This window comes from Macrotis lagotis, chromosome 1 (assembly GCF_037893015.1).
Source record: "Macrotis lagotis isolate mMagLag1 chromosome 1, bilby.v1.9.chrom.fasta, whole genome shotgun sequence".
Classification (NCBI taxonomy): Eukaryota; Metazoa; Chordata; class Mammalia; order Peramelemorphia; family Peramelidae; genus Macrotis; species Macrotis lagotis.
In genome coordinates, this window is record NC_133658.1 from 235,789,995 (window position 1) to 235,812,277 (window position 22,283).

Consider the following 22,283-nt stretch of genomic DNA (forward strand, 5'->3'; position numbering starts at 1 on the left):
AATTAAAGAACAGCTTCCCCAAACCTCTTATTATACAGTTGAGTAACTGAGACCAATGAGATAAAATGTTTTGTCTAAGGTCATTCACATCATAGCCAAAGATAAGTGAAGGACCTAAAGGTCACTGTAAGGGCAGAAGATGTCTTAACAACCAGTAAATTTGCTGTAAGGAATTTAGCTAAGTCAGGGAACTTTCAGGGTTGGTGAGGTAAGAGTCCCCCTGTACTCTGCCTTAATCATACCACATCTGTTGTATAATGCTCAGTACTAGGTAAGTGGAAGAACATCCAGTGGAGGGTAACCATTATAATGAAGGACCTTAAGGTCAAATCATATGAGAATAAATTGAAGCCCAGAGAAGAGAAGACTCTTGGGGGATATGATAGTTGACTTCAAATATAAAAGGGCTGGGTTGAAGAGAAGAGATTAGATTAGAATCAGAAACAATGGGAAGAGGAGACAAGCAAATATACTGCCAACAGTAAAAAAAAAATTAACTAATAAATAACTATTCAAAAATGGAATTTGCTTTCTTGAGAGGTAATAGAGGACCTCAAGCAAAGGGTAGACAATCACTTGAAGGGTAATGTTGTAGTGGGGATTGTGTATATGGATTGTTTAGTGCCCATCCAACTCTCAAATTCTGTGATTGTGTGAATGATTTAAGACTTCTAGATCATTGGTATCATCAAACCTTCAGAAGAATGAAGGAACTGACCACAAGGTCATTTCTGGGTAGCCCAATACCCAGGGCAATAATCTCTAGAAAGTTTTTAAACATCTAAGAAACCTGGCAATAATGTCAACCTTAATTCACTCTGAACTGGGAGTCTGGAAATTTGTTGCGGTATCCAATCTGGATTAGAGGGCAACTAGGCTGATTTAGACAAGGAGATAAAAAAATGAGTCAGTGAATAGGTATTTTCAAGAAAGATCAAGACTTACCCTTAAATTCTCTTTTATTTTCTTAAAAAAATTTTTTTAATTGGTGCTTTTTGTTGCTACTTTATTTTCCTTTCCTAAAAATTCCAGCAAGTCTATACATTTTAACAAAAATTTTTAAAAGAGGAGAAAAGAATAGCAAGCTAGCCACCACATTAGTCACATCTAGCAACATTTGCCATTTGCCATTTCTATGGCATTCCTAGAATCTCCCACTCCTGCAAAGAAGGGGCAAGAGTTCATTTTTCCAACTTTTCTCAAGGCTAAGGTTGGTAATTTTTATTATGGTAGTTTACATTCCAATAAAGAGCAGGACTACCTACTCTTGAACATTTTTGAGACTTGTGGTTTTTCCCCTGTGTATTTTTCTGTAGTTAGCAGACAAAACCTTTCAAAAGTGAGGTAATAAACCTGTCTCCCTTTTAAAGGGGGAACTGACTAAAAAGGAATCAGGGAGAGTGGCAGTGTTACTAAGGCATAAACCTATGCTAGGCTTGTAAAAGATATGAAAATTGGGTATGGGAAGCCAATCCCAGAACAAAAAGTTTTTTAGTGGACAAAAGCCTTTCAATGTTGCACTTGCGTTCCAGCATAAACAGGTTGGGCTTCAGTTTTTCCATCAGCAAAATGTGCTTAATAAGGTCTGTCACTTACCACCTAGATTTAACATGAAGGTCAAGAGGCATGGGATGGAATGAACAGTTATTAAGCACCTACTGTGTGCTAAGTGCTTTGCAAATATTATTTCATTTGCTCCATAAAACAACTCTATGAGGTAAGTTATCCTCAATTTTACAGTTGAGGAAACTGACAGAGAGGAAGCCTTTTTCAACCCTTCTTTTCTATTATTATTTTTTCCTATTTACCCTGTATTTAGCTTATTTGTAGATATTTGTTTGCTTGCTATTTCCTCCAATAGATTATTAACTCCTTCAGGTCAGAAACTGCCTTGCCACCTTATGATTTCCCACCTTCTAGCATTGTGCCTCATACCTATTAGATATTTAAGAAATATTTATGAACAGATTAGTGTGCCCAAGGTCATACAACTGGTAAGTGTACAAAGCCAGATTTGAATCTTCTCTGATCACAATGAAAAGGTTCAATGCTACCATGTGGATATTACATAGTTTCCAAGATAGTTTAAATGAGGAAAATGCCTAACCTTGTTAAATACCGAGCCAGAGCCCCTCCTGCGCTAGCTGCCAATGAATCCAAAAGTCCAAAGAGAAGAAACTAGCCAGGTGAAATGAAAAGGGGAAAAAAAATTAGCAATAGAAATTATCTTCCCACTTGTGGCATATTTAGAAATGGTATTGTTTATACTCTGAGGTTGCTTTCATCTGCCTGGCTTGTGTAACTAGAGTTAAAATGGAATTTTCATCCTAACATGTGTAGACAAGTACACCTATCCTGGTTCAAACAGCCCTGCAAAGTGGAGGGCTCTCAGTCATACAACTGGAGGTTGGGCAAAGGCTAACCTACACAGAACCACCCTCCATTGTTCAATCTTTGCATGACAAGTGCCCACAGTCACCACCCCTACCCTCCCAGGCAAATTCTTTGTGTTCCATTCTGAAAAGGTTGAAGCCTCAAGACTTGTCCTTAATCTTTGCATCAGGGGCTCTTTCTTCTGACACAAAAGATCCAAATACACTATCATAACTTTTCATTTCTGTGGCTCATTCCTCCAGTTAGATAATCTAGAAATTTCAGAATGTTAACAAGTCATCCAAGGTTATAACCACTAGATTCCCTTATAAGTACTCAGATTCTAACTGGTAGAAACATTAAATACTTTTGTTTACAAGCTAATGGAGACGGAAGTCAGATCTCTGATGATGGTGGCATGGTACTGTCCCTTTTAGCTTGGTTTACTAAAGATCTCCTTTATACCCATTCTCCTCAATTCCTAGCAGGTGACTGGTCATGTTGCTGCCAGTCTTATTCTCTGTCTTCTATAGTCCTTCAATTTCTATCACTAGTTCTTATACCTCCCTAGGGAATGAACTAGCAACTAACCTAAATGAATAAACCCTTTGCATATTTCCTTTTTCCTTAATTCTTCTTTTGAAACCCTCTCTTCCCCCAACATACACCCACGTACCCACACACCCACACCCACACTCATTCACACGTACCTATATGTGGAACCTTAGGAGTTAGAAAAGTCTTCTCTACTCATATCTCAACCAAAGGTGGGGTTAGGGCAACTCAGTACCCCACCCATCACCCATACTCCTGCCATTCACTTCATTTCATCACTACCAGGTGGCATATCTTCTGTTCTTGTCAGCATTTCTTGATGTGTTCAGGGATTCAGAAAGCACCTACTATTTCCCTCATTGTCCATCTATCACACAACCTCCCCTGGGTAGTGGGTCCGATTATTCAAATTACCTGGGGCTGCTTCATGAAACATACAGAAAAGAGGAGGTGATGGAAACATAGGATATTTGAGTTGAAAGAATATCCTTTTTCCCTTAACTTAACCTGCTCTCAGAATTCTGTATAGGCTTATCTGAATCTATGCTAACCTTGCATGGTGCTCTCCTTTAGAGAATTGATCTTTCTTACAGTTTGGTTTGTAAATTCTATGATAGTGATGCCCCAAATCAGTATCACTTATTGTTTCTGCTGACCCAGGCTCCAGCTCTGCATTTTGGATTGCCTACAGGAGAGCCCATTTGAATGTCCCACCAATTCCCTGAACTTAACTTTCCCCTCAAATCAGTTGATGTTACCACTAGAGTTCTAATTGAATATATTTATGCTTTCAATTTATTTCTCACTTTTGTCTCCTTTATCTACTTACAACTTTTTTCCCTTTAAAATGTTTTCAATTTCTGTCTTTGCCTTAGTATTTTCCACTTCTAGTCCATAAAGCACTCAGTTGTCAAATTAGTCTTCTTACAGAACAGATCTGACTATGTCAGTCACTTATTGATAAACCTCAGTGGCTGCTAGTTAGTTAGCTGCTAATAGTTAGTTCCTGCAACTCCACCTCACTTAAATTCATTGACAATTCAAAACATCACCCTCATGATGTTATCAGTCCTCTAGTAGCAAGAAAGATGAACAACAAACTCCAGTGGTTTCCTGTTAACCTCCAGGATCAAATACAAAATCTTCTGTTTGGCTTTTTAAGTATTTCATAACCTCTTCACCTCAGTCAAATTTTTGTAGACTTCTTATATTTTCCTTTTCCCTCTTTGCAGTAAAATTGCCATTGACCTCCTTGTTGTTCTTCCTAAAAGATACTTGACATTTTCACTGGCTGCCCCCCAGTTCTCTCTCTCTCTCTCTCTCTCTCTCTCTCTCTCTCTCTCTCTGTATGTCTCCTTGTCTCTCTCTCTGTCTCTCCCCCTCCCTTCCTCCTAATCTTTGCCTTCTGGCTAGCTTCCAGGGCATTCTTTTTTTTTTTTAGATTTTTCAAGGCAAATGGGGTTAAGTGGCTTGCCCAAGGCCACACTGCTAGGTAATTATTAAGTGTCTGAGGTCCGATTTGAACCCAGGTACTCCTGACTCCAAAGCCTGTGCTCTATTCATTGCACCACCTAGCCGCCCCAGGGGCATTCTTTAGGTCCCAGTGGAAATTACACCTTCTGCAAAACTCCATAAAATCCCATCCAGCTCTAATGTTCTGTGGTAATTTAGTACTCACAATGCATGGCACCCGAACCCCCAAACTCTTGACTTCTCCTTCAACTTCAGGGTCAAGTGGGAACTCCATGTTGTCTGCTGGAATGATGATCCTTACCACCTGTGAGATCTTATGCAATTCCCTTCGCCTCCTGGGCTTCAGATTGCTTATGTATAAAATGAAGAGAGTGGACTAGAGACTTGCTAGGGGGTCTCTGGAGTTGATTTCTATTTTGTTAGCTCTGTTCTTCCCCTATTAGTTTTATTGTGCTTTTCCCTGTCTACTGCATGTCATTTGTGCCATCTGCTGGTAGGAACCGGGTACTGCAGAACTACAAGGTATGGATCCCTAGAAACTCCAACTAGGTTCAAATGTCTTTCCTTAGTAAACTCTTGGCTTTTGAGTGATGGGGATGAAGGCTAAATATGTGAATTCACTGAAGTAAGGGACTTTCAATGAAGAAACTCTAGGTACCATTATAGCTCAGTCCCTGCTCAGGTTAGGTGATTTACCCAAAGTCACACAACCAAGATGAGTCGGAGTCAGGACTTGAAATCATACTCCAGCTCTATCCACAATGACAAACTGAATCTTCCAGTTTCCTATGTTAAGGGTTTCATAAATTCCTTTGGGAGCTAGGGAGGATGGCACTGGGAAGTGGGGGTTTATTACGGTCAAATCTATGATCAGCTTTAGTCTTTCTAGGACCCAAATAGTAAAAGTTCTGAATGAATATTTCCCTTCTTTTGCTCTTACCTATTTTTTGATCACAGTCCTGGTATAGCAGACCCACACTTTACCAGTTTAGGATGAGGATGATTTAGGTGGTGATTTAGGAGGCAAGTCAACAGCCAGTAGTTTGATATCTGAATTTGAAATGGTTCATTGCTAAACCACAACTTCTGGCCCATGGAAATTTCATGTTGGGGGTTGGAGAGGGGAAGGATGGGAATGTAAGTGCTTCCCCCCAATATCCCATAGAACTACTGGAGGTTGAAGACATACCCACCCCACTGAGGCAGACTTCTTAGACAGTATATTTCCTCTGCTCCCCAAGTTCCCCTGGTTCATGGTAGAGGAATCCCTCATTCCACAATGGTAGTTGGACTCCTCTATTAATAGAATTCAATCTCTCAAAGATTTTTTTTTTTAGGTTTTTTTGTTTTGTTTTATTTTTTTGCCCAAGGAAGTGGGGTTAAGTGGCTTGCCCAAGGCCACACAGCTAGGTAATTATTAAGTGTCTGAGGTCAGATTTGAACTCAGGTCCTCCTAGCCGCCCCTTCTCAAAGAGTTTTCATTGAACTTCCAAGTCTGAAGTTCTAGCCAGTAACTTCAGTGAGGCCAGTGGTGTGAGACCAGATGACTGGGTTCATAGGATCAAACATATAGACCCTGAAGGAAAGGCTCTTAGTTCTATCTACCCTCTACTAACTGTCAGACTGGCTGGATGACCTTGAACAAGTCCTTTCTTTTCCCTGGGCTGTCATATCTGTGATATGAATGGAATATACAGGATGATAACCCATTAAAAGCTGAGCTTGGAATTGATGCATCTTTTTTACCTGGGGGGCGGGCAAGCAATTGTAAAAAGAAGCTGAACTTTCTGTGGCTGTTGTTATTTGTCTTTTGTTTTCAAAGAAGACCAAGATATCAGGGAGAAGATACCTTGATAGGCAAGTGAATTGGATTAAAAAGGGGGCTGTGCAAGGTCACCAGCCTCATTCTCTCCTCTGGAGCCAGAACTGAAAACAAGGTAGGTGCCACTTAATTAGGCAATGGATAATTAAATCATGGTAAATGGAATATTATTGCAAAGAAATAAGAAATTGAGAGATTCTGAGATTCATGGGACGACTTGCAGAAATAGGTATAGAGGAGTAGGTTGGAAGGAGGGCTGAATTTGAAAGCAGAAGACTTAGGTTTGAATCCTAGATCTCCTATTGCCTTTGGTCTTAGAAATTAAATTCATGGGGCAGTTAGTAAGCACTGGCCCTGGAGTCAGGAGGACCTGAATTCAAATTCCACCTCAGACATTTAATAATTGCCTAGCTGTGTGACTTTGGGCAAGTCATTTAACCCGATTGCTTTAAATAAATAAAAAATTTTTAAAAAGAAATTAAATTCTCTGGACCTCAGTTTCCCCATTTGTGAAGTAAAGAGATTGGTGCCCCATATGAAGTGGCAATAATAATAATGGCTAACACTTAAATAGCACCTTCTATGTGTCAGATGCTTTATAATTCTCTCATTTGGGAAATACTTTCTTCCAATACTTTTTTACCAACACTCATTTCCATCTTATATCTCTGTTCATGGAATTACCATTTTCCCTGTATCCCAGGATCATAATGTTGGAAAGCTCCATTGGCTCTTATTTGTTTATTTTCCATTACAAATTCATTAAATTGCAAACCACTATTAATTCTGTCACCATTCAGATCTGGTCTCCTTTTCACTCCTATTACAAATCCTCCCTCATACTCTTATTTCATATCAAGATTATTGCAATATCTAAGAGTACTTTCTGCCTCTCATCTCCCCTCTCTCTGACCTCTACAGTACTTAGTTATTTTCTTAATGGACACTATCATCAGTTAATTCTTCTCCTGAGAAACATTCAATAGCTCCCTGCTGACTATTGAAAACTGAAGCTGCATTTGGGATCCAATTTTGCCTGAAGTTACCTATCCATTCTTCTATCATATATTCTGCATCCCAGCAGAATGGACATCTTTTCATATTGTGTCCTCAAAACCTCTTCCAGACATTTTATAAAGGAAGAAACTGTGGTCTAGACAGGTGAATTAACAGGGAAATAGTAGTCATTTAAACTCTGCTCCTCTAATTACAAATACAGTGCTTCTGCCCATTCATTTTGCTTCCAAATATTTACTTTCTACTCCATCTCCATCCTCCATCCTCCAACACACCCATTTCCAATTAGAATATATGAACCTTGAGGACAAGAAGTATGCCATTTTAAAAAATTAATTTTTTCCCTAATACCTACAAATTGCCTGTGTCACTTAAATGTTTGTTATAGATGGTGGTGATGATTACTGATATTAAACTAAAATGGCTTGGGGTGTACTCCTTATTTGATAATTAAATGCGCTTTTAGGAAACACACAGATTTATCTTTTTAATTGTTTTGCTTAAGATATTATTAAAATAAATTTGTATTTCCAGATACTGACTGGTACCAATAGGAGGCAGTGCATAATGACAAAAGAAAGAATAACCTCAACTTACATATTGCTTTCACTTTTATAAAGCACCTGGAAGAAAAGGATTGTTTCATTTTTGTTTTTGGAAGGAAGGAAAGCCACTGGGCCATTCATGTATATAAGTACCACTGTTATATTAAATCTGTATATTATGTTCTGTATGTTCTAACAGTAATACTTGGAGTGCTTTCTGCAGATAGTTCTGATTGCTGAGTATTTACATGGACTATGGTAGTAGGCACAAGAAAAAATGCTTTTATATTTATAGATTCTTTCACTGAATTATATCAAATGGGTATCAATAAATAGCTTTACTTGAAAAACATAAAAAAGGAAGAAAGGAAGGAAGGAAGGAAGGAAGGAAGGAAGGAAGGAAGGAAGGAAGACAGGAAGGAAGGCAGGCAGGAAGGGACAATTTATTCTCTCTGCCTTCTACACTCCTGTGGTTCATAATAACATACAGAATACCCTGAATAAATCTGATTGATGAAGAAAGTAGCCTAAGTATTATTATCCCCATTTAATGGTAAGGAAAATAAGACTTAGTGACCTTGACAAAATTGTCCAGGGTCATACAGTTCCTAAGTGTCAGTGTTAACATTTGAAATTGACTTCAGTTCTAGCTCTCTTATGTCCAATAATGGGGGAAAAGTCAGATTATTTAAAAACTTGTAAACAACAATAGTCAGAGCTAACTACTTTTTATTTTTTCAGCATTAGAAGGGAATAGACAGTCAGACTACATCACCTAGTCCCTGTACATTATATCTAACAAGGGCCTTCTAGTCAACCATGGTTTGACAATCTTGATTGATTATCAAGTGTAGTCCATTACTTCCTGTGGCAATCCATTTGATAGCTTTAATTATTCTCTTTTTCCCTCCACTGAGCTTAAATCTGATTCTGAGCAACTCTCTTCCTTGGTGGTTCCAAGCAGAACAAATCTAATCCTTCTTCCACAGGACAAATTTTCAAGTATTATTGTCTCCCCTACCCTCCCCTTCAGTCTTCTTCAGGCAATACTCCTGAACTTCAATCTATTCTCCCTGGGTCTTTCCTATTAAAATTTTTTGCCAGGAATCTAAGATCACTTCCTCAGTGGAGATCCTGAACCAATTAACCAATCAATCAATTAACAGACATTTATGAAGTGCTACTATGTTGCCAGGCAGGTGTCAAGGATCTTCAAGAAGTTGATCATCAGTCACCCATCAGCTCTGCCTCATATGGTAAGTTAATGTGGGTTTGTCTAGAACTGAGTTTTTTAATCTTGTTTTGCATCATGGGCCCTCTTGACAATTTTGTGAAGCTATATACTCCTGAGAATCATATTTTTAAATGTATAAAATTACAAAGGAAACATTAAATGGGGAAAAAAGTTTATGGATCCCAGGATAAGAAACCTTAAGCCGAGGTATTGATGTGTATCAACCAAAATCATTTTGTTCATGTCTCTCTCTGAGCATGGTTTCTTCCCTTCACAGTCATCCTTTAGTATTATCATTGTAGACTCTAGTCCAAATGATTCGGACTAACATTTCTGCCTTTTATCTGGGCTGGTTGCCCCCACCTTCACCTGTACCTCAGAATCCTTAACTTCAAAATTCTGCCTGTCTCCTCCTATAGTGTACATATTATTTCCTCTGATAAGTTTCATGAGAACATGGTTTCTTTGGTTTGTCTGGCCTGGCACTTAGGTGTATAGTAAATATTTATTGAATTATCAAATAATTTATTTGGAATAGACCAAAGATAGTTATCTAGATAGCACTTCCACTCCAGCCCTAGAACCTTTAGGCAGAAATCATTTCTCAGTTGAAGTCTCTCTCTCCTTGCCCCCCCACTCCCTTTTTCTCCCTCCACCTTCTTTTCTCTTAGCAAGAGGAAAATAATTAAATTGGAAGTTCAACATCATATTTTGTTGGCTTTCTCTCTCCCCATTAAAGGGAGAATACATTCAGTTGGCTCATGACTAGTGGAGGAAGCACTTGAGATCTTTTCAGTGATTCTCGTGGCTTGCGGCTGCATGAACAAACTGGGCAGCAAGATTCCATTTCTAGAGTTGGCAACACTCCTCCTCCTCAGGTCTGGAGTTTTATTGTGGTAGAGTCTATCCCTGACACCCCTGCTAGCCAGTACTGATCAAATGCTTTGTTTGTACTGCCTATCTCTACTCCCTCAACCCCCAGCTCACTTCTCAATCTTTACACCTTTTGACTTGCACCTGGACCACTCTAGTGAAATTGCTTCTTCCAAGATTATCAAACAGCTACAAATATTTAAATACTTTTTTCAGTCCTTATTCTGCTTCATCTGTTGTTTCATACAGTGTCCACCAACCCTTCTTCCAGGACTCCCTTCATTTTGGTGAAATGATCTCTTGGTTCTTCCACCCATCTGAATGTTCCTTCTCTCATTCCTTTGCTGGATCAATCATCCCTATGACTGTTCTACCATCTTCACTCCCTCTACAATCATTCTCAGTGTAGCATCTTGTCCAGTTTCAATTAGAGAAATGACTTTCAGCTATAGATGTACAGCCCAAATATCTCCCTTGAACTCCAGTCCTACATCACTAATTGTCTAATGGAATCTCCATTTAGATGTCCTATTGGCATTTCAATTCAAGATCTTCCAAAATGGAATGGATTATTTCCTACCCTAAACTTCTTCCAAACTTCTGTTTTTGTTGAAAACATTGTCTTCAGAATTAATCAGGTTTGTAAGTTCAAAGCTACATTTAACTCTTCTTTCTCCAATCTTCATATGCAATTATCAAAATAAATGATAATTGATAATAAAGAGCTATTTCCATAGTTCTTTCCTGCCTGGCTACTGTGCATAAGGAAGCTAGATTTTAAAAATTCTGGCCTCAAACCTTCCTTCCCTCTCTACAGTAATAAATAAGACCCTCTGTTACTTGCATTTGTTCTTTTTTACTATTAGGTGAAGGAGCATCGGACTATACTGAAACCACATGAACTTGAAAATGTCAGAAAGGGCTACCAGAGGTATGGGAGCTGAAATCTATACCCAAATTTTGGATTGTTGAGTCTGGTGAGTTGCAAAGATTGACTAAGTATGTCAGTGGATCAAAGTGGGAACTAATTGGGACAACAGTGCTTCATCTATCTGGTATGTTGCATTAGGAAATAAATTTGGTGGAGCAAATGATTTCGGAGCAGGGGTGGGGAATTTTTTTTTCAGCAGGAGACATTGGATAATTATAACATTATATATCTGCACTATTTGGTCAAATATTAAATTAATTCACCCCTAAAAAGCTACTAGATTTATTAAATTTTGAATTCTACCTGCAGGTGCCAAGGCAGCACCAGACCAGAGGCCTCACAATGGCTTGGGGCAAGATGTTCCTTGCCCTTGTTTTGAAGAATTGTTTTAAGGTTGAGTCAGGGTCCAAGGTATTATAGGTGAGACCATATTGAATGTATGGTATTTAGAATGGGGTAATGCTTTATAACTTTTGCTCGTATTATCTTCTTAATATCACTTTATAAAAAAGAGAAAATTCTATTCCCATAACTTTTTTTAGTTTATTTTTATTAAAGATATTATTTGAGTTTTACAATTTTCCCCCCATTGTTACTTCCCTCCACCCATGCCCCCATGTAAAGCAATCTGTCAGTCTTTACTTTGTTTTCATGTTGTACCTTGATCCAAATTAGGTAGGATTAGAGAGAAATCATATCCTTAAAGAAGAGACAAAATGTCTAAGAGGTAACAACATCAGACCATAAGATATGTTTTTTTTTCTGAATTAAAGGGAATAGTCCTTGAACTTTGTTCAAACTCCACAGCTCCTTATCTGGATACAGATGGCACTCTCCTTTGCAGACAGCCCAAAATTGTTCCCAATTGTTGCACTGATGGATTGAGCGAGTCCTTTCAAGGTTGATCATCACTCCCATGTTGCTGTTAGTGTATACAGTATTTTTCTGGTTCTGCTCATCTCACTCAGCATCAGTTCATGAAAATCCCTCCAGGCTTTCCTGAAATCCCATCCCTCCTGGTTTCTAACAGAACAATAGTGTTCCATGACATACATATACCACAGTTTGCTAAGCCATTCCCCAATTGAAGGACATTTACTTGATTTCCAATTCTTTGCCACCACAAACAGGGCTGCTATAAATATTTTTGTACAAGTGATGTTTTTTACCCTTTTTCATCATCTCTTCAGGATATAGACCCAGGAGTAGTATTGCTGGGTCAAAGGGTATGTACATTTTTGTTGCCCTTTGGGCGTAGTTCCAGATAGCTCTCCAGAAGGGTTGGATGAGTTCACAGCTCCACCAACAGTGTAATAGTGTCCCAGATTTCCCACAACCCTTCCAACAATGATCATTATCCTTTCTGGTCATATTGGGCAATCTGAGAGGTGTGAGGTGGTACCTCAGAGAAGCTTTAATTTGCATTTCTCTAATAATTGATGATTTAGAGCATTTTTTCATATGGCTATGGATTGCTTTGATCTCCTCATCTGTAAATTGCCTTTGCATATCCTTTGACCATTTGTCAATTGGGGAATGGCTTTTTGTTTTAAAAATATGACTCAGTTCTCTGTATATTTTAGAAATAAGTCCTTTGTTAGAATCATTAGTTGTAAAGATTGCTTCCCAATTACGACATTTCTTTTGATCTCGGTTACAGTGGTTTTATCTGTGCAAAAGCTTTTTAATTTAATGTAATCAAAATCATTTAATTGGTTTTTGGTGATGTTCTCCAACTCTTGCTTAGTCATAAACTGCTCCCCTTTCCATAGATCTGACAGGTAAACTAGTCCTTGATCTTCTAAATTGCTTATAGTATTGTTTTTTTTTGTATGTCTAAGTCCTGTAACCATTTGGATCTTATCTTGGTAAAGGGTGTGAGGTGTTGGTCTAATCTAAGTTTCTTCCATACTAACTTCCAATTATCCCAGCAGTTTTTATCCAAGAGGGTATCCCAATGGCTGCACTCTTTGCATTTATCAAACAGAAGAGTACTATAATCATCTCCTGTTTTTACACCTAGTCTATTCCACTGTTCCACCACTCTATTTCTTAGCCAATACCAAACAGTTTTGATGACTGATGCTTTATAATATAATTTTAGATCAGGTAGGGCTAAGCCACCTTCTTTTGCACTTTTTTTCATTAAGCTCCTGGAAATTCTTGACTTTTTATTTCTCTATATGAATTTACTTACAATTTTTTCTAACTCATTAATTTTTTGGAATTTTGATTGGTAGGGCACTAAACAGATAGTTTAGTTTTGGTAGAATTGTCATTTTTATTATATTAGCTCTACCTATCCATGAGCAATTGATATTTGCCCAGTTATTTAAATCTGATTTAATTTGTGTGAGAAGTTTTATAATTGATTTCAAAAAGATTCTGAGTCTGTCTTGGCAAATTAACTCCCAAGTATTTTATATTGTCTGAGGTTACTTTGAATGGGATTTCTCTTTCTAGCTCTTCCTGCTGTATCTTGCTAGACATATATAGAAAAGTTGAGGTTTTATGAGGGTTTATTTTATAACCTACAACTTTGCTAAAATTGTTAATTGTTTCCAGTAGTTTTTTGGATGATTTCTTGGGATTCTCTAGGTAGACCATCATGTCATCTGCAAAGAGTGAGAGTTTTGTCTCTTCCTTCCCAATTCTAATTCCTCCAATTTCTTTTTCTTGTCTAATTGCTGCTGCTAACATTTCTAATACAATATTGAATAGTAGTGGTGATAATGGACACCCTTGTTTCACCCTTGATCTTATTGGGAATGCCTCTCCCCTCTCCCCGTTGAATATAATGCTTGTTGATTGTTTCAGATAGATACTGCTAATTATTTTAAGGAATAGTCCATTTATTCCTACACTCTCTAGTGGTTTTAGTAGGAATGGATGCTGTATTTTGTCAAAAGCTTTTTCAGCATCTATTGATATGATCATATGATTTCTGATAGGTTTGTTGTTGATATAATTGAGTATACTAACAGTTTTCCTAATATTGAACCAACCCTGCATTCCTGGAATAAATCCTACTTGATCATAATGTATTATCCTAGTGATAACTTGTTGAAATCATTTTGCTAAGATTTTATTTAAGATTTTTGCATCGATATTCATCAGGGAGATAAGTCTATAATTTTCTTTCTCTGTTTTAACTCTTCCTGGTTTAGGTAACAGCACCATATTGGTTTCATAGAAAGAGGCAGAATTCCATCTTTCCCTATTTTTCCAAAGAGTTTAGATAGAATTGGAACCAATTGTTCCTTAAATGTTTGATAGAATTTGCTTGTGAATCCATCAGGCCCTGGAGATTTTTTCTTAGGGAGTTCAATGATGCCTTGTTGAATTTCTTTTGCTGAGATAGGGTTGTTTAGGTATTTAATCTCTTCTTCATTTAACCTGGGCAACTTATTTTTTTGTAAATATTCACCCATTTCACTTAGATTATCAAATTTATTGGCATAGAGTTGGGCAAAATAATTTCAAATTATTACTTTAATTTCCTCCTCATTGGTGTTGAGTTCACCTTTTTCATTTATGATACTAGTAATTTGGTTTTCTTCTTTCTTTTTTTAATCAAATTGACCAGAGGTTTGTCAATTTTATTGGTTTTTTCATAATACCAACTTTTGGTTTTATTTATTAATTCAATAGTTTTTTGCTTTCAATTTTATTAATTTCTCCTTTAATTTTTAGAATTTCTAATTTGGTATTGGGGATTTGTGATTTGTTCTTTCTCTATTTTTTTTAGTTGCATGTTTAGTTCATTGATTTCCTCTTTCTCCAATTTATTCATGTAAGCATTTAGAGCTATAATTTATCCCCTGAGAGTCACTTTGAATGAATCCCATAGGTTTTGGTATGTTGTTTCATTATTATCATTATCTAGGATAAAATGGTTAATTCTTTTCATAATTTGTTTTTTGGTCCACTCATTTTTTAAAATGAGGTTATTCAGTTTCCAATTTGTTCTGGGTCTATATCTCCTTGGCCTAATATTGCATATGACTTTTATTGCATTGTGATCTGAGAAAGATGTATTCACTATTTATGCCTTTCTGCAGTTGATCATTAGGTTTTTATGTCCTAGTACATGGTCAATTTTTGTATAAGTTCCATGTACTGCAGAGGAAAAGGTATATTCCTTTCTATTCCCATTCAATTTCCTCCATAAGTTTATCATATCTTGTTTCTAACAATCTATTTACCTTAACTTCTTTCTTGTTTTATGATTCATCTAAATCTGAGAGCAAGAGATTGCAGTCTCCCACTAGTAGAGTTTTGCTGTCTATGTCTTCCTGTAGTTCTTTCAGCTTCTCCTCTAAGAATTTAAGAATTTGGGTGCTGTCCCATTGGGTGCATATATATTCAGTATTGAAATAACTTTATTGTCTATGGTACCTTTTAGGATAAAATTTCCTTCCTTATTTTTTTTAACCCTATCTATTTTTGCTGCTGCTTTGTCTGAGATAAGGATTGCTACCTCTGCTTTTTTTTACTTCAGCTGAAGCAAAATATATTTTGCTCCAACCTTTTAACTTTATATGTATCTCACTGCTTCAAATGAGTTTCTTGTAAGCAGCATATTGTAGGATTCTGGTTTTTAATCCACTCTGCTATTTGCCTACATTTTAAGTGAGAGTTCATCTCATTCACATTCAAAGTTATGATTACTAATTCTTTATTGCCCTCCGAGCTATCTTCCCTCTGTTTGTATTTTCCCCCTTTACCCCCTTATCCATATTCCCTAGTATTTTGTTTCTGAATACCACCCCCTTCAGAATGTTTGCCCTCCTATATCACCCCCTCCCTTTTCTTTCCCCTTTCCCTTTTCCCTTCCTTTCCTTTTGTTATTTTTCCCTCCCCCCACTCCTTCCCTTCCTTTTCTCCGTCCCCCCTCCCCTTTTAATACTTGAAAGGTTAGATGTTTTATAAGTTAACTGAGTATGTGTAGGTTGACTTTAAGCCAAGTCTAATGAGAAGATTCAGGTGTTTCTCCTCTGCTCCCTTCTCCCCCTCTATTACCATAGGTTTTTTGTACTTCTTAGTGTAATGAGATTTACCCCATTCAATCCCCTCCGTCCTTCCATCTCCCTCCTCTCCCCCTTTTTAAGGAGGTAGTGTTTTTTAGATCATCCCATCTGAGTCATAGAAAATTCTGAGTCTGTCACTTCTAGGTCAGTATATTCTATCTAATAGAGTTAAAATTCTTGAGAGTTATTAGTGTCTTTCTCCCAAGTGGGGTTAAAGCCAGTTACATCTCTTTAGATAGCCGTCTCATGGATAGATCATGAATGTCCATCATTTAGGGCTAGGTATATTCTCTCTGTTAGAGTTAACAATTCTCAGGATTTATGAGAATCTTTTCCCCCATGCTGAGATATAGCCAGTTTCAACTTACTGTATAGCAGTTTTTTTTCCTTTTACCGCCCCACCTTTTTTTTTTTTAACTTTTTCATGTGTCTCTTGAACCTTCTGTTTGATGTCCAAATTTTCTATTTAGCTCTGGTCTTTTCATCAGGAATTGTTGAAATTCTTCCATTACATTAAATGTTCATCTTGAAGGCTCAGCTTTTCGGGAAAGTAGATTCTTGGCTGCATTCCAAGCTCCCTTGCTCTTCAAAATATGTCATTCCAGGCCCTTTGATCCCTTAATGTTGATGCAGTCAGGTCCAGTGTGATCCTTACCGTGGCTCTTTGATATTTAAATTGTTTCTTTCTGGATGCTTGCAAGATTTTCTCTTTTATCTGATGGTTCTGGAATTTGGCTACAACATTCCTTGGTGTTTTCATTTTAGGATCTTTTTCTGGAGCTGATCAATGTATTCTTTCAATAACTACTTTGCCCTCTGATTACATGATATCAGGGCAGTTTTCCATCACTAGATCCTGTAATATTAAGTCCAGGCTTTTTTTCTCTTCAATGTTTTCAGGAAGTCCTATAATTCTCAGGTTGCCCCTCCTCAATCTATTCTCGAGGTCAGTGGTTTTGTTGATGAGGTATTTTACATTTTCTTCTATTTTTTTCTATTTTTTGATTTTGTTTTAACCAACTCTTGCTGTCTCATGGAGTCAGTTTCTGTAGACTCTATTCTTTTTTGTGGGGAGTTTTCTTCATTAACCTTTTGCAACTCCTTTTCCAGTTGGTCAATTCTACTTTTGAAAGAGCTTTCCATTTGACCAATTGAGGTTTTGAGAGAATTATTTTCTTTTTGCATTTGCCCAATGGAGGATCTGAGAGAATTATTCTCATTTTGTATTTGTCCAATTGAGGATCTGAGAGATTTATTCTCCTTTTGTATTTGTCCAATTGTACTTTCTAAGGATTTGTTTTCTTGTTGCAAAGTATTAATTGTCTCTCCCACATTTTCCAGTTGATTTTTAAGCTCCTTCCTTATTTCTTCAAGCAAGTCTTTCTGTGCTGAAGACGAGATCCTATTCTCCTCAGAGGTTTTAGGTCATTCTGAGTTAGGGTCTTTCCCTTCCAAGAATTATTCTATGGATCCACCTTTCTGCTGACCCTTCTTCATTTTGCTAAGACCTTGAGTTGGGGAGGGGCTGATTCACAGGGGCTTGGGATCACTGGTGGCTTTACTCACAGAGTACAATTTCTCTGGCTGGCCAGTAGGAGGTGTTGGTTGCTTCCTCTGGAGTGTCTGTGACCTTGATTGAGGGAGGGGTTGGAGCTATTGAATTCTTTTGCCTTCAATCAATGGTGCTCTTTACCCTGGCCTGAGGTCATTGGTCAGCTGGGCTGGTTCTTCTGCTCATACACCTGAGCCTCAGGCAGAATTAGTCTGCAAATGTTTGTTCAGGGAAGAGGCCTGAGCAGCAATGGAGGTGTGGACTCTGAGTTCCTCAGACCAGAGGAGCCCAGGGATAGTGTCCGTAGCTCTCCTGCACCAGAACTCTTAACCCCAGCCCTGTCTACAAGCCCCCCGGGGGACAGCAGCAATACCAGTGCCTCTGCTCCCTAGTTGACTCAAGCCCCTGCTGTGTAGCCCCACCGCTGATCCAGCAGGTCCAGCTCTTGGGCCCTCAAGACTCCCATCTCCAATTCAGCTGCTAATCTGGTTGATTGGGGCTGATCCTCCCTGAGCCCAGGAATTCATCCAGTGCTGTTCTTTCTCCTGGCTTTTCTTTTTGGGTTTTGTGGGTTGGATTTCTTTTAAGAGGTTTGTTTCATATGATAGATGGGGAAAGATCAGATTTTAGAACTGTGCCTGTCTTCTCTCCGCCATCTTGGCCGGAAGTCCCCATAACATTTATTGCATCATTTCCCTTCTCTCTTCCTAGACAAACATCACAGAAGTTCAGCTTCCTCCATTCCTCCCATTACTTGTTATCCAAACTATTTTAATAGCCTCCTCCTAATTGGCCTCCCAGCCTCATCTTTCCTCTCTCTCAAACATTCTCCATATAGCTTTGTTAGGGACTGTTGTATGTTGGAGCATTGTAAATTATCTTCACCTGGTGTCCTTGAGTACCAGAGCCTTGTTTTGCTAAGCTACAGAAGTGGGAATGGATTAGAGACTGGGAAGGATATTTAAGCACTGGTATTTGGTTCAATAAACAGAGTACTTGGAGACCTTGGGGCACAAAGGGGGAACTTGTCTTCCTTGTCTCCCAACCTTCCAATGCTTGCCTGGGGAAAGGGAATCCAGAAAGGGATACATGATTCCAAACAGGGACTCAACATAGCTTGATGTTACTAAAATATAGATTTAACAATCCGCACTCAAAATTCTTTGGTGGCTTTCTGCTGCCTCTTGAATAAAAATATAAAACCATCAGCTGTCATTTAAACTCCTCTGTAATTTGACTACCTACCTTTTCACTCTTGAATCATTTCTCTTCAAATAATCTTTGCTTTAGCAAAACTGCACTATTATATATTTCTTGTACACAATAATCCATTCTCCACCTTTTTATATTTTTGAGGCAGTTCAGTTCTCTATCACTAGGACCCCCAGCTTTCCTCAAAGCAAAACTTGGCTACCATCTTCTACATGAGGTACTTCCTGATCTACTCACCCTGCCTCTCCAGTTTTTACTGCTTTTCCCCTCTAGAAATTATGTAAACTTTATACATATTGTAATATCCCCCCAACACAGCATAATTTAAGTTTATTGGAAGCAGGGGCTCATTTTTTTTTCTTAGTTTGTATGCCCAAACACCTAGCACAATGCTTTTCATAATTAGTACCTAAAAATACTCACTGAACTGAATTTGATTTTTTAAAAAATTGTTCAGCCCCCCAGACTATAATGGGCTACACCTCCGTACCTTAATTACCCAGTGGTAGACCTTACCATCACCGAAAATTGTACCTCCATGATCTTTAACTTAACATTTCTTCTCTAATAACAATCTCTCCTCAATCCAACCCTATCATCTGCCTGTCCAGTTCTCATTTTCTTCCCATTCCAGTAGACCTTTTAATTAAATAGTTCAACATTTACAGTCCCCACCCTGGCCTCTAGTTCTGCTACACCTTAATCCTCTAATCCCCTTCTTTACCTCCACCTCCCAAAACCTTTTCATCTCCACAAACTTCTTGTATGTCTACTCATGGAACCCCTGATTGATCCACCTCAGATTGTAATCTCAAGTAATGATGTATGGAAATCCTTTTATACTTCACTGATAAGACTTCCTACTATATATCTTACAGCAGCTACTTCAACCTTCTTTTCTCAAATCACTAACACTGTTTCTCAATAGTTAACCTTGCCTTCTATTTACTCTGAAAATGGAAAAGTTCCAATGTGAAATTTTTCAACATTCCTAAAAAAAATCAACATCTTCATCCACTCTTCCCCCCTTTTTATCAATTAAGAGGATGAAATGGCCTTTCTCCTATTCAAGTCTAATTTTGTTGTTGTTGTCCTTACTAGGCTGTTTCAGTTTTGTTTGACTCTTTGTGATCTCGTTTGAGATTTTTTTGGCAGATACTGGAGTAATTTATCATTTCTTTCTCCAGTTCCATTTTACAGATAAGTTAACTGAAGCAAACAGGGACTTGCCCAGAGTCACACATCTAGTAAGTATCTGAAACCAGATTTGAATTCAGGAGAATTAATCTTCCCGACTTCAGACCAATCCCTCTACCCACTGTGCTCTCAATTTCTCTACTTGGATCTTTGATCTCATCACCCCAGAAGCTTGTCCCATTGATCAATTCCTCTCTTTCATATCCAGTGGTATATTTCTGATTGTCTACTTGAGTTTAACCCATTTTTAAAGAGAAAATGTTTGACTTTTGCCATCACTTCAAACTGTCAATTTATTATCCTTGCTAAATACTGGATAGTTTAATCTAGTAGTCAGACGCCAATAGAAACAGAGGCCATGAATTCATTTGTAATGATTCCTCCAGGATATTGGCTTTAAATTAATATTCTCTCTGTTTTATGGCATTTTTAGTTATTTTTATAAATATTGGGGTGGCTAGATGGTACAGTGGATAGAGCACCAGCCCTGGAGTCAGGACCTGAGTTCAAATCCAGCTTCAGACACTTAATAACTGCCTAGCTGTGTGACCTTGAGCAAGTCACTGAACCCCATTGCCTTGCAAAAAACAAAAACCAAAAAAAATATTTCTCAATTACATCTTAATCTGGTAAGATACTTATTTGACCCTTCTGGGCTTAGTCTATACTGGATGCTTTCACTTCCTCATCTCTTATAAGGGAAAAGAGAAAGTTTATGCAAATTATAGTTCAAAAGTATGAATGTTAAATCAGTATAAGGGTTTAATCATATATGTGATATGTACTGCATATAAGTAACTACAATAGATTATCAATCAGAGATTTCAAGTAGAGATGTTTGTTATTAGCTAACATACACACTTAAGAGAGCTGTAAAAAGTAGCATTTTAGGTTATTATTGGCATTTATATGTAATTGGCATATTGATTTATATGTAAATATATATATGTATGAATATTATAGGAATGCTTTTTTCATGAATTATAACCCAAAATTGTTAACATCTGGCAGCCAAAGTATTGGTGAGGGGCTTCTGAGATTTGCTTAGGTTTATCCTCAGAAAATATACTTGGTCTGGTATAATCTGCCAAAGCTTGCATTTAGCTGGTCAAGCCTTCAAAAACTCTGGGTCACCTCCATGCCATAAAGGAACATAAGGAGTTGTATGGAGCATAGGGTATTAAGAACTTTTCTTTTATGAACTCTAAGCTTAATTGTGAGAGCAAAAGCTTAGCTTTTTAATACTGTTTTACTGGTATTGCCATATGAAAGCCAGAAACAGAACACTGCAGCCTTTGAAGAATTAAAGATGACTAGCACATAGAAGGCAATAGGAGGCTGTGAGGGATTCTGAAGAACAGAAGTAAAGGGAATTGACACAGGGAGTCAATAAGAACTAAGGATTACCTCTCCATGTCAAGAGACAGAAAATTCTTCTGGTCTGGTGGGTTGACTTTTTGAGTTTAAATTTGGGAGAACACGGACAAGAATCCCACAGAAGGGACAAGCATGGATGAATTGTAAATCTGCATCCCTGAAGAGAACTCCTCAATGACAAGACCACAGATTCAACTGAACTTTTGAATACACTTTTTAACTTCAGTATTGTATTTTCTGAATTTTTCAAGGAGTCTTACCTTGTAAGTCTCCTACACTAAGACAAAGGACAAATAAGTTGGGGAGGGGAGGAGTTACCACACATATGTTCTGTATAAGTTTGCAAAGCCAATTTCACCTTGACCAATCAAAAGCCTCAAAAGACACAGGAGCATCATAGATCTAAATAGGGAAACAAGATTCCATTTGTCTAACCTCCAATTAAAATACTGGAAAGCCCACAGTAGATGTGGAAGCAGAAAACTGGAGAGAACATTGCCAAAGGTAGGTAACCTGATGATTAAAGGTGAAAAGATCAGGTCATTATTCACTGCTTGCTATCCTACCAACATTAGTGCAGGGTGATGATATAAGACACTCTAAGACATTCATTTAGGAAAAGGAATTGGTGGGGGGAGGGGTTACAGGAAATCAGAAAAGACTTCTATAAAAGGTAGTGCTTGAACTCTCTTAAAAGAAGAGAGGAGTCAATGATGTAGAGATGAGGAGGGAGTAGTAGTATTCCAGACATACGGGGGTTGGCCAGAGCAAAAGGCAGAAACAGAAAATGGACAACTGTGTGGTAAGAACAGGAAGGTGGCTAGTTTGCCTAGAGGGCAGAAGGGAGGGGAGTGATAGCTAATGAAGCTAGAAAGCTAGGATTCTGGATTTAAGGCTGGAAGTGTCTAGTCCAACTCCCTTACAGGCAGTGAAGGGTCTTGAAAGCTAAATTTACTTGATCCTAGAGACAAATAGAATGGAAAGATCAATGCATAAGCAATATCACTTTGGTAGCTGCGTTTTAGGAGGGACTAGAGTAGGGAAGAAACCAATCAGGAGGCTACTACAATAGCAAAATTGATAAAGACCTGA